The sequence below is a fragment of the Marmota marmota genome, unplaced genomic scaffold, assembly GCF_001458135.2.
Source record: "Marmota marmota marmota unplaced genomic scaffold, marMar, whole genome shotgun sequence".
NCBI classification, from domain to species: domain Eukaryota; kingdom Metazoa; phylum Chordata; class Mammalia; order Rodentia; family Sciuridae; genus Marmota; species Marmota marmota.
This window is the reverse complement of record NW_025999842.1, coordinates 9,694,193-9,707,357: the sequence shown is the minus strand read 5'-3', so window position 1 is coordinate 9,707,357 and position 13,165 is coordinate 9,694,193.

Genomic DNA, 13,165 nt, shown 5'->3' with positions numbered 1-13,165 from the left:
TGCCCCCCGGGTGACCAAGAGGCTGGATTCAGAGGAACCAATAGAATAGCTGTTGCTGGGCTAAGCTAGAAACTAACCCCCTGCTCCCTATAAAAGATCTGTACCCCAAAGCCCGGTGTGCCAGTTCACCTAAGCTCCGGCTGGGGTGTTGCTGAGCACCCGCAGGCGCCTGTGTATCAATAAACTTGCCTCTTGCTTTTGCAGCCAGTGTCTCTCTCGCGTGGTCCTTTCCGGGTTTGGGATCTGTGGATCTTTCACATGTAGAACGTCATTGAGCGAGACTGGGATTACGGGGTGAGGAGGTGCTCATGCAAGTTTTCAAGCAATTTTGTCCCCATTCGTTTTATTGGTGGGGAGTAGCTGATAAGTTTGGGGTACCAAGTGTGAGGCACAGGACTTAACCTTCATTCCTGGTAACTTCCATCTTCTTGGTTTGGATTTTGTGGGTTGTTGGTTTGGTTTGGTTGATTGGTTGGTTTTTATTTGTTTGATTGGCTTTTTTTAAAAAAAAAAATTCAGTGAGAGATTCTTTCAAATCCTCCTGATTCTTAATTCTGTTGTTAAATATGCTTCCTAAGTTTGATTTGGAAAATATGTCTCCTTCAGATCACTGTCAAAAATGTTAAAAGTTCAACAGGCCAAGGATGGAGCCTTGTGAGGCTACGCTCTGACATATGTTCCACTAATTTGTATGTTGGTTTAAACCAAGACTCTCTTCTTTTTAACCAAAAAGGAATTATGTCTTTTACTAAGGTTGAATCAGGCTAGAAGAAAGAATACCTTAATACCTTAGCATTTCCATTTGAATCAGTAGAAAATCTTAAAGCGTAGGTGTAACTCCCCACTGCCTTATTCAGTATCAATTATGTTATAGAAAGAAATGAAATTTAGTTAAGTCCCCTCTGTTGAAAGTGTGAATTTCAATGGTCTAATTAATTCAGATTTCTTCTTTAGGAATAGAATCATAGCATTGAGTCAAACAAGCTTAGATATCATCTAAATGCTTCAAACCTCTTATTATTAAATGAGATAGAGAACTGGAGAGAGTAAATGACAGACCCAAGATTGTTCAGCAAATTATTTGCAAAGCTGGATCTCATAACCAGATCGCCTGACTGCTCATTCAGTGCATAGTGATTCTTACAATGCAAAGTTGACAATGAATATGTATTTAGTGGAGTGGTTGGGAGTCAAGAGTTCAGGAACTAAAAAAGCAAGTTAAGATTAACTTTTTAAAAATTTTGTTACTGCAAATTTGATTTTAATGTGGTAGTTTGTGATTTTATGATTGTTTTTAAAAAGACATAGAGGGTGTCATCCTTTAAGGCTCAGTGTTTAAATTCCTATGACATCCAGGATGGGCAGTCACACTATAAGCTGAACTTGAGGCATAAACTCTGGCCTTTGGAGTATTTGTGTATCCAGTCTCAGCAGAGTAACTGGTAAGCTGATAACTCAAATTCTTCAGGACCATTTATTTGTAACAAAAGTAGATTATGTGAAGCAAAAGTAGAGTTTTTTTTTTGCATTTTTCTCTCACAAAGGCTTCTAGTGTTGAAAAGACAAGAACTGCAAAAAAAGTGATCAGCATTAAAATTTGAGTTGGTATTGGTAGGAAGTCTCTGGGAATATTTTATATGAATTCAAAAACCCTAAAATACTGTGGCATCTGACAAGATCATGAGGGACATTAAAATGAGAAATTTTTGATTCTTGGCAAGAATAAAAAAATAATTTTTTGAATGCTGAGAATAAGTAAAAAAAATCATGCTTTCAAACAGAACTTTAAAAGGAAGTTCTGAACTACTGTCAAGGGCAAATTATTGAGCGTTTTTAGGGCCTCTATTCCTATATAGTACCCTTTTGAGTAGAGGAAGTTCCATAAACCCTAAATAATACAATTGAATTCAAGGAAACTTAATGACCTAATATATAAGCAGCTCCAAAGGGCATCCAAATGGATCTTAAAGGGGAACTGAAATATATGACTCTGAAATAATGAAATAGGATTATATCTACAATATCAACAAAACAATGTGCCTTTTTATAGTAATTTGTATAAGGAAAAACTTAGTATCTGTCCTCAAGAAATTTATACATTGTCTAGGTGAAGCCACAGTAAGTGAAAAGTAAATTTTTAGCCAAGGTATCCAAGACCCTGCTCTGACCTGGGGATACCAAGGAACAGGAATTACAGCTTCAGTCCTCCTTTCCCTTGGGTCACTAAGTATCTCTGCTCTGTTCTAGTTTCTAAGAGGCAGAGAGGAGAGCCACTCCACCCATCCCACCCCCTCCATCCTAAGCTGCCTTGCTGGCACTCACTTGATATGCCTAGGGGCAGGAAAGTCATCCCTTTCCCCTGTCTCCACTCTACCCACACAGGAGGACTCCATGCTCTGAAAAGGAAGAACAGTTTGAAGTTTTTATAATATGCACACAAGACAATCAAGGCCTGATTATAGGATCACCATAAAAATTTTAAAAGGAAACAAATATGAGAGAAATTACAAAGGAAGGATTGATAAAGTAGAGTAACTGGCTGTCTTAGTGAGATGGAGGAGAGGAGCAAATGAAGGGAATTGCAAAAGTTGGTAAATATTTTGGTTAATGGGGTTAAGTTACAGGTGTCAACAGAAGTCAAGTGGTAATATCCAGCAGACAGCACACATACAATCAGAAAATGAAACCATTGACACATTCTATACACATAAAAATAATATGTGTACATCCAGTTAATAGAATGTTCTAAGTCCTATTGTAATATTAGAAACTTTATAGCAGTGTTTATGAAAATAGCTGCCCAGGAGAGAAAACTTATTTAGGCTTTAATATGCTTAACCTAGTCCAAATCATTCCCCAAAGTCATCCACCATTGAGAAGGCTCTCACACTATTTCTGTGATACATCCACATTTTAGAGAAAAATAATTTTTTCTTCCTGGAACACAAGATCTCAGGAGCAGGATTTCTCCTGTCTATACTTCTCCTCCTCCTCCTCCTCCCCCCCACTCATATTTCTCCCCCTACCCCTTGGCACTCTTATCCCAGGTGGTTCTTCTCTATCCATTCTCTGTCAGTTTAAACCATTGTTATACAATGAAAGAATTTTGTGATAGAAATTAGGAAATCTCCAGGTTTTTTGAATGTAGGAATAGTAGTTTCAAAGAGTCATAGTATATCCTCTTCATCCATTTCATGGTCAGTAGCTTCTTGCTCTTATTTCAGCCCTATCCTCTCCTACCCTTGTATTTTCTCATCTAATGCAGCTACCCACAAAGGCTGTCCTCTCTGTAGGCATTCTTAGGACTATAAGAATTTACTAAGTGTTAAAGAAAGAACATATTAAACTCTCTATTAAAACTTCTATTTTAATAGGAAGAGTTGAAAAGCCATCAAAATTAAATAATATTCTAGAGAAATATGGTCAGCATTTTGTAACAGCAATAAATAGCATGTTGTGCATGAGTTTTGATAGAAGGCACATAGCATTCTCAAATTCCTCTATTCACAGGGTGATATAAACCATATTTTTTACGTTTAAATAAGGTACCCTACCTGTGGTTATGCAGGTTATAAATGCCCAGCCTCACTCAGCTACATGTGCTGAGTGAGATTGGTATGTAAAACAAAATTTAGTATTTATGCGGGTCATTGGGTTTCCCCTAAAATTTTTGTGATCCTAATTTACTTATTTTATCTTTGAGTCTATAATAAGCATACCAAATAAATACTCTTATTTTCTTGGTTACTAAGGAACAAGTACAAAGTTCCATTCCAGTACTTCTCTACCCACACCCACTCCAAACCCAACTTAACTGCTTTCTTCTTTCATTCATCTGATTTCCCCCAAACAGGTGTGCCCCTCACCCTGCTTTCTAACCATGAATTCCCAGGAAATAACTCTATTGCTATCCTAATTTCTGAATTCAGTTACTTCTGAAATCTCCAGTTTCTTTATAACTCTCTTTCTAATTCTACTCCCTGCCACCATCACTATCTAACCTTGCAGGTGTGACAACTCACATGGTTTCAGGATATATATTAATAACATGGCTACATAAAAGTATACTATCTTTTGATATATTTAAGCCCAGTTATCTTTTCCCATAGGAATATATGTTCTTTCTTTAACACTTGGTAAATTCTTATAGCCCTAAGGTTGAGAATCAAAGAACTGGATATCTTTAGTCTTTAGGAAATCTTCCCTGGTACCACTAAACATCATAAATACCTAAAATAACCTCAGATTTCCACTTTACTTTCAACTAGCTAAAAGCACAAGATGGGCATTCTGAAGAAGAGTGCTTCAGATGTAGGTAAAAATAAAAACCTTGCACTTCCCCAAACTCATACTCACTTTTAAAATATTCTGGGTGCTTTGATATGCAAGTAAAGATTTTTGCCCCCAAATGAGATTTTTAAAAAAGTAGCATTATTGAGATACAGTGTCATACAAGAAATTGCACATATATAAAGTGTGCATTTTGGGAAGTTTTGACATGCAAGTGTGCACCTGTGAAACATCACCACAATCAATAACAATGAACATGTCCATCACTGCAGGAAGTTTGCTCGCCCCTTTTTTCTGAAACCACTGATCTCTGTCACTGACAGATTAATTTTATATTTTTTTTTTTGAGTACCAGAGATTGGACTCAGGGGCACTCAACCATTGAGTCTTTTACATTTTGTCTATTCTAATAGGCACAATGGTGTGTAGAAGGTATACAGAAGTATCTTAGTACAGTTTTAACCTGCACTGTTCTGATGCCTAATGATGTTGGGCATCTTCTCATGTGCCTATCTGCCATTTGTATACTTCAATGCAATGTGTTTTCAAGTCTCTTGCCCAATTTTTCTTGCCCATTTTTAATTGTCTCCATCTGTATTTTGGTTCTTTTTTCTTCTAATGTTGTCTTTTCTAGAGCAAAGATTTTACATTTCTTTTTTAGTCCACTTTATCCATTTGTTCTTTTATGGGTCGGCTTGGGTTTTTTGTCCTATCTACAAGATACTTGCGAGGTTGTTAAGATTTTCTCATGTTTCCTTCTAGAAATTTGGGGATTTATATTTAGGTTTATGATCCCTGTTGAGTTAATTTTTGTATATGGGCAGAGATATGGATTGAGGTTAATTTTTAGACATGGATATTTAGCTGTCCCAGCATTTGTTGAAGAATAATTTCTCCACTGACTTGCCCTTGCACCATTAACACAAATCAATTGTTCAGATATTTGTGTCTGTTTCAGGACTCTATTCTGTCCCATTAATCTAATTTTATTCTTTTATTTTATTGTTTTTATTCATGTAGCTTTATTATATATCTTGAAATCAGGTAGTTTACGTCCCATCTTTGCTCTGATTCTCAAAATTATTTTGGCGATTCTAAGTCTTTGCATTTCCACATGAGTCTCAGAGTCCATATGTCAGTTCTGACAAAAAAAAAAAAAAGAAAAAGAAAAGAAAAGAAAAAAGAAAGTCTCCTGACATTTTGAAGGGGTTTGCATGGAATTTATAGGTTAATTCAGGAACAATAGACTTACCTGTACTAGCAAGTGTTTGGACTCAAAGGTAAATACCTTTAGGTATTATTTAATACTTCTCAGCAAATTTTGTCATTTTTAGCACACAGATCCTTTACAGCTTTTGTCAAAATTATCCCCTAAGTAGTTCACACATAGTAGTTTGATCATTGGTATTGTTTTTATACAAATATCTGATTATTTGTTGCTACTATATAAAACAGGGTAAACTTTTGTATAAAGTGTATCCTGCAATTTTGTTAAAAATATTTATTAGCTCTAATAGATTTTTTTGATAACTTTTTAATTGTCTCCATAGATAATCAGTGTCATCTGTGAATAAAGATAGTTTTTACTTCTCTTTCAGTGAGGATGCTGTTGTATTTATTTTTCTTTATTTACAACAATGACCAAAACTCCCTGGTGGGTGGGTGAGGGCGCACTGTCTTTTTTTCTTATCTAAGAGGGAAAGCAGTCATTCTTTCACCATTAAGTATATTAACTTTAGGTATTTTGTAGTTGCCCTTTATCTGATTGAGGAGTTCTGTTTCATTCCTAGTTTGCTAGGAAAAAAATAAATAATGGGAAATAGATGTTGGATTCTGTCAAACATCAATAATGTGATACATTTTATTGGTTGATTTTCTGATGCTAACTCAACTTTACATTCCTAAGGGGAAAAATCCACTTAGTTCTGATGTATTACATGCTGTTGTATTCAGCTGAATATTTTGTGTAGAATTTTCATATCTGTATCCATAAAGAATATTGGTTTGTAGTTTTCTTTTCTTGTAATATCTTTGTCTGGTTTAGGTATCACTGCAATGCTGGCCTCACAGAATTAGTTGAGGGTTACTTTTTCTTGTGTTTTGGAAAAGTTTGTGTAGAATTGACATTATTACTTCTTTAAGTGTTTGGTAAAATTTTACCTATGAATTATTGTCCTGGATTTTCCTTCATGGGAAGAGTTTTAATTATAAATGCCATTTCTTTAATAGATATAATGCTGTTCAGGTATCTCTTTCTTCTAGAGTGAGCTTTGATAGTTTGCATTTTCCATAGGATTTGTCCACTTCAGGGAAATTGTAAGAGGCACAGGGAAAACAGTGTCCATAATATTTCCTTATTATCCATTTAATATATGTAATATCCATAGTGAAGTCACCTTTCTTATTTCTAATATTGGTAATTTTTGCATTTTCTCCTAGACTAGCTGTAAGTTTATCAGTGTTATAGATATCCTCTCAAAGAACCAGTTTGTGATTTCAATAACTTTATTGCTTTTATGTTTTCTAGCTCATTGATATCTGCTTTAATTTTTATTTTCTTCCTTCAACCTACTTTTTTTTTATTTGTTCTTTTTGTTATGCATGACAGTAGAATGTATTTTGGCAGATTATACATATATAGCATGTAACATATTCAATTTAGGATTTCACCCTTGTAGTTGTATGTGATGTGGAGTTACCCTGGTCATGTATACAAATACAAGGCTAGGAAAGTTACGACTGATTAATTCTCCTATATTTGCTATTCTCATACCCCCTCCCTTTCCTTCATTTCCCTTTGTCTAATCCAATGGATTTCTATTTTTCCCCTCACCAACCTCCCTTGTTTTGGATTAGCATCCACAAATCAGAGAGAATATTTGGCCTTTGGTTTTTGTGGGTTTGGCTTATTTCACTTAGCATGATAGTCTCCAGCAAATGCCTTAATTTCATTCTTCTTTATGGCTGAATAATGTTCCATTGTGTCTTTATCCATTCATCCATTGAAGGATATTGAAGGATACCTAGGTTTTTTCCATAGCTTGGCTATTGTTAATTAAGTTACTATAAACATGGCTGCATCACTGTAGTATGCCATTTTTAAGTTCTTTGGGTATATGTACGGAGGAGTGGGGATAACTGGGTCAAATGGTCATTCCATTCCAAATGTTATAAGGAATCTCCATATTGCTTTCCATAGTGGTTGCACCGTTTTGCAGCCCCACCAACAATGTATGAGAGTATCTTTATCCCCACATCCTCGCCAACATTTATTGTTACTTGTATTCTTTATAATTGCCATTCTGACTTTTTTCTACCTACTTTAGACTTAACTTTCTCTTCTTTTTCTAATGCCTTAAAAGATGAAGTCATGACTTGAGATCTTCTTATTTTTTAAATGTGGTCATTCAATATTATAAATTTCAACCTAAATATTGCTCTAGCTCCAGCCCACAGTTTCTGATATATGTGATTTCATTTTCCACCTGCACAAAATAATTTCTAATTTTCATTTTGATTTCTTCTTTGATTCAGATTGTTTAAAAATATAGCATTTATTTTCCGAGTATTTGGGAATTTTCTTGATCATTAAATTTCTAATTTAATTGTATTATTGTCACAAAATGTACTTTATATAAGTTGTTTTCTTTTAAATCTATTGAAATTTATTTTATGGCCTAGAACATGGCTTAAATTGGTAAGTATTCCATGTGCCTTGAAAACAATATAATTTTGCTCTTGTTGGGCGAAAGGTTCTATAAATACCAGTTAGGTCAAGTTGGTTGATAAAATTCATTAAGTCAACTGTATCTTATTGATTGTATTTTCCCTTGTTCTATCAATTTTTGAACTAAGGGTACTGAAATCTCTAACTATAATTGTGGATTTGTCTTTTGCTCCTTCCAGCTCTATCAATTTTTACTTCATGTATCTTGAAACTCTGTTATTAGGGGCATAAATATTCAGGATTTTTATGTTCTCAAGATTAATGAACCTTCTGTCTTCTTTTTTTTAAGAATTTTTTTAAGAGAGAGAGAGAGAATTTTTTAGTATTTATTTTTCAGTTTTCAGTGGACACAACATCTTTATTTTATTTTTATGTGGTGCTGAGGATCGAACCCAGTGCCCCGCGCATGCCAGGCGAGCGCGTTACTGCTTGAGCCACATCCCCAGCCCATGAAACTTCTGTCTTCTTAAATAACCTTTTTTATCCTTGATAATAATCCTTTCTCTGAAATCTAATATCTTGGATTAGAATAACCAATCCAGCTTCCTTTATGGTTTGGTAAGCAACACGTAGTTGTTATTTATTAAGTTAAACTTTTTATTTTGAGACAACTGTAGATATAGTTGTAAGAAGTAGTACAGAGAAGTCTTCTGTGCCCTTTACCTGGTTTTCCCCAATGGTATCATCATGGAAAAATATAATAGTGTATCATACAGGCTGTATATGGTGGTGCATACCTGTAATCCTAGTGACTTCAGAGGCTGATGCAGGAGGATGACAAATTTAAAGCCACCCTAATCAATTTAGTGAGACCCCTATCTCAAAAAAAAAAAAATGACAGGGAATGTAATTCAGCACTAGAATATGCCTCGGTTAAATCACTTGTGACACAAATAAAGAAAAGGAGGGAAGAAGGGAGGCAGGAAAGAAGGAGTCATCCAGGATCTTGACACCGGAATAACCAAGATACAGAGCTTTTGCGTTACTCAGGAACCCCTCTTGTTACCCTTTTATAGCCACACCCACTTCTTTGCTGCTTCAGCCTCTTTCTCAAACCCTGGCAACCACCAATCTATTGTCCATAGCTATTACTTTGTCAATTCAAGAATGCTGTATTAATGGAATCATATAGTATGTAACCTTTTGGGATTAGTTTTTCTTTTTCTTTTGTTTAACTCTGTACCGTTCTCGGTGTAATGTGTGTATCCATAGTTTTTTTTTTTATTTTTATTGCTGAGTAGTATTCCATAGTATGAATGTAGTAGAGTTTGTTTAACATCCACATGTTGAAGCACATTTGATTTGTATCAATTTCCAGTCGTTAGAAGTAAAGTCGCTGTGAACATATACAGATTTTTGAGTGAACATACATTTTAATTCATCCCAGATAAATGTTAGGAGCACAACAACTGGCTTATGTGATAAGTGCATCTTTAGTTTTTAAAGAAACTGCCAAACTCTTTTCTAGAGTAGCTGTACCATTTTACATTCCTATCATCAATGTATAAGTGATCCAGTTTCTCCACATCCTTACCAAGTATTTTTTTTATTTTTACTCATTCTGGTGGTTATTTTTTATATGCTAAGTACTAGTCCTTTATCAGACTTGCGGTTGGCAAATATTTTCTCCCACATTGCAACTTGTATTTTTAGCCTCTTTACAGGTCCTTCTCGGGCCTTTGAAATGTGTTGGGAAGTGTTTCCCTTCTCTGTTTTTTGGAAGGGATGATGTAGAATTGGTGTTAATTCTTCAAATATTTGTTAGAATTCTCCAGTGAAATCATTTGGACCTGAATATGTCTTTTGGAAAAACTTTTAAATTTCATAGAGAATTTCCTAAGTAATTATAGAGCTATTCAAATGCTCTATCCCATGATGGGTGCTTTATGATAGTTCACATTTTTTGAGGGATTGGTCCATTTTGTATGTTGTTAATTTTATGGATATAGAGTTCTTTTGTAGCATATCTTTATTATCTTTTGATATCTGCAGCATTTGTAGTGACATCCCCTTTCATTGCTGATATTGATAATTTGTGTCTTCTTTTTTGTCAGCCTTGCTGGAGATTTCTCAATTTTTAAAATCTTTTCAGAGTGTGATTTTTGTTTCATTAATTTTCTGTTTTCAGTTTCTTTGAATTCCACTCTTGATTATTTCTTTCCTTCAGCTTGCTTTGCATTTATTTTACTCTTTTTCCTTCTGTGTCCTTAAGGTGGGAGCTTAGATTCTTGATTTTGAGACTTTGTCTTTCCTAGTGTATTTAGTGCTATAAATATCCCTTTCAGAGATACTTAAGGTGTGTCCCTTAAATTTTGACATGTTGTATTTTCCATTTCATTTAGTTCAAAGTATTTTTATTTCCTTTGAGATTTCCTCTTTGACTCATGGATCAGGGTCTGTTTAGTTTTCATGGGTTTGAAGAATTTTCTCCTAGTTCTGTTATTGAGTTACAGTCTGAGTCCATTGTGGTCAGAGAACACATTCTTCATGATTTCAGTTTTCTTAAATTTGTTAAGATTTGTATTATGGCCCAGAATATGATATGCCTTTGTACATGTTCCACTGACACTTGGAAAGAAACTGTATTCTGCTGTTGCTGGGTTGCATATTTAATAGATATCAATTAAATACTATTGGTTGATGGTGCTGTTGAGTTCTTTTATATGCTTGCTTGTGTTTTACTCTAGTGATTCTATCTATTGCTAAGAAAGTAATGTTGAAGGCTCAAACTTAAGATTATCTATTTCTCCTTTTAGTTCTTTAAGTTTTTACCTCACGTATTTTACAACTCTGTTGTTTAATCCATACACATTTAATATTGCTATATCTTCTTGGTGGGTGGATATGTTTATCATCACATAATGTCAACTCTGTCCCCTCAACTCAGAAAATCTACCATATGTTTCCTGGCTTTACTTTCCCTACAAAACCTGGATACTATAAGGGAATATGTGGGGGCATTTATAGGTGCACCTAATTTGTTTTCTGCTTCTTAGAGATCAGTGTACTTCACTGCAAACTGTTATTACATACCTTCTTTTCTTGCTTTTTTTTTTTTTGAGGGGGGGAGGAAGGGCAGGAGGGCAAGTTGCTAGCCATGCAGGGTAAAACCAGTTCCTTTTCTTCCATCTTTGACATAAGCCAAAGTCTCCATATGGGTATTCAGTGGTATTCAATGTAATGGCTCTTTTCCTGTGCTCCTGTTTTCATAAATGAAAATCTAGAAAATTCAGATCTTCAGAAAGATCCAGTTGAATAGCACGGATAGAGAGTTAGTCTAACTTTGTGTATTATGAAATGATGAGGTTAGAGCTCATGGACAAGACACTGGAACATTCTTTTAAGGACCAAGTTTTGCAGTTGCTCTAAATCCACATTTTCTACACCTCAAATACAACTTTTGATTCAGTGATTAGAATCTTTCTGAACATTTATCATTAATATACTAGTAGGTAGAGTAGGTAGAATATTTTCCTTCTAGGTTTTAGGAGGAAGTAGCTAATAGATACTATAACTAGAGATTATTATTAGATACCATTAATAAACATTAGATGACCTTCCCAAGGGATCGGAAATAGATGGAAAAAATCTGTACCTTTCATTCAACGTTTCTGTAAATCTGAAACTACTCCCCAAATAAAGTATATTAACTTTTAAAGGGTTTAGTTGTTATTTTGTTTGTTTGTTTGGTGCTGGAGATCAAACTCAGGGCCTTTTATATGCTAGGAATGTACTGTGATTTTTAAGCAAACAGTACACAGAGTTTCCATATACTCTATAAACCCTGTCCCACCCTTCCAGCTCCCCCTTGTTTGAGTCAGGTGTTTTTTGTTTATTTGTTTTTTGCCACTGTGACCAAAAGACCTGACAAGAACAGTTTTAGAGGAAGAAACATTGATTTGGTACTCACTGTTTTCGAAGTCTCAGTCCATGGACAGCTAAATCCATTGCTCTGTGTCCAAGTAAGGCAAAATATCATGGTAGAAGGTTGTGACAGAGGAAAGCAATTTATGCAAATAAGGAACTATATGCAGTATATGCAAATAAGGAAGCAGAGAGACCTCTGCTAACCAGGAACAACATGTCTATTCCATGGGCACGCCCGCAGTGACCTGCCTCTCCAACCACACTCTACAGTTACCATCCAGTTAATGCATTAAGGTGGATTAATGCACTGATTAGGTCAAGGCTGTCATAACCCAGTCATTGCACCTCTAAACTTTCTTGCATTGTCTCACACATGAGCTTTTGGGGGACCTCTTATATCTAAACCTTAACACCCCTATTATTAACATCTTGCATTAGTGTGATCAATTTTTTACAACTGATGAGCTACTATGGGTATATTACTATTAACTAAAGTCTATAGTTCACATTCAAATTCACTCTGTCTTGTACTAATGATCCCATGTATCCAACATTATAGTATTATACAAAATAAATTTACTGTCCCAAAAATCACCTATGCTCTACTTATTGATCCTTCCCTTGCCATCCTCTCCTGAGTCCCTGGAAACCAGTGGTCTTTTACCATCTCCACATTTTTGCCTTTTCCAGAGTATCATATAGATGTAACCACATAGTGTATATGGTTTCAGATTGGCTTCTCTGACTTACAAATTTTCTACACATTTTTTCATAGCTTGATAGTTCATTTCTTTTTATTGCTGAGTAATATTTCAGTGCATGGATGTATGACAGTTCATCCATTCATCTATATTGGATGATTTCAAATTTTGGCCATTATGAGGAACATGCTGTGAACATTTGTGTGCAGGTTTTTGTGATACATAGTTTTAAACTTTTTTGAGGAATACAACTTCTTAATCATATAATAAGAGTATATTTAGCTTTGTAAATATTGCCAAACTATTTTCCAAAATGGCCATGTTATTTTTCACTTCTGCCAACAATGGTTGAGAGTTTCTGTTACTCCACATCCTTACCAACATTTGGTGTTCCAGTATTTTGAATTTAATGTGTATTGTAGTATATCATTGTTGTTTTAATTTGTAATTAGCTAATGATATGTTGTTGATCATCTTTTCATATGTTCATTTGCCATCTGCAAATATTCTTTGATGAGGTGTCTGTTCAGAACTTTTGCCCATTTTTAAGTTGTTTGTTTCCTATTGTTGAGTTTTAAGT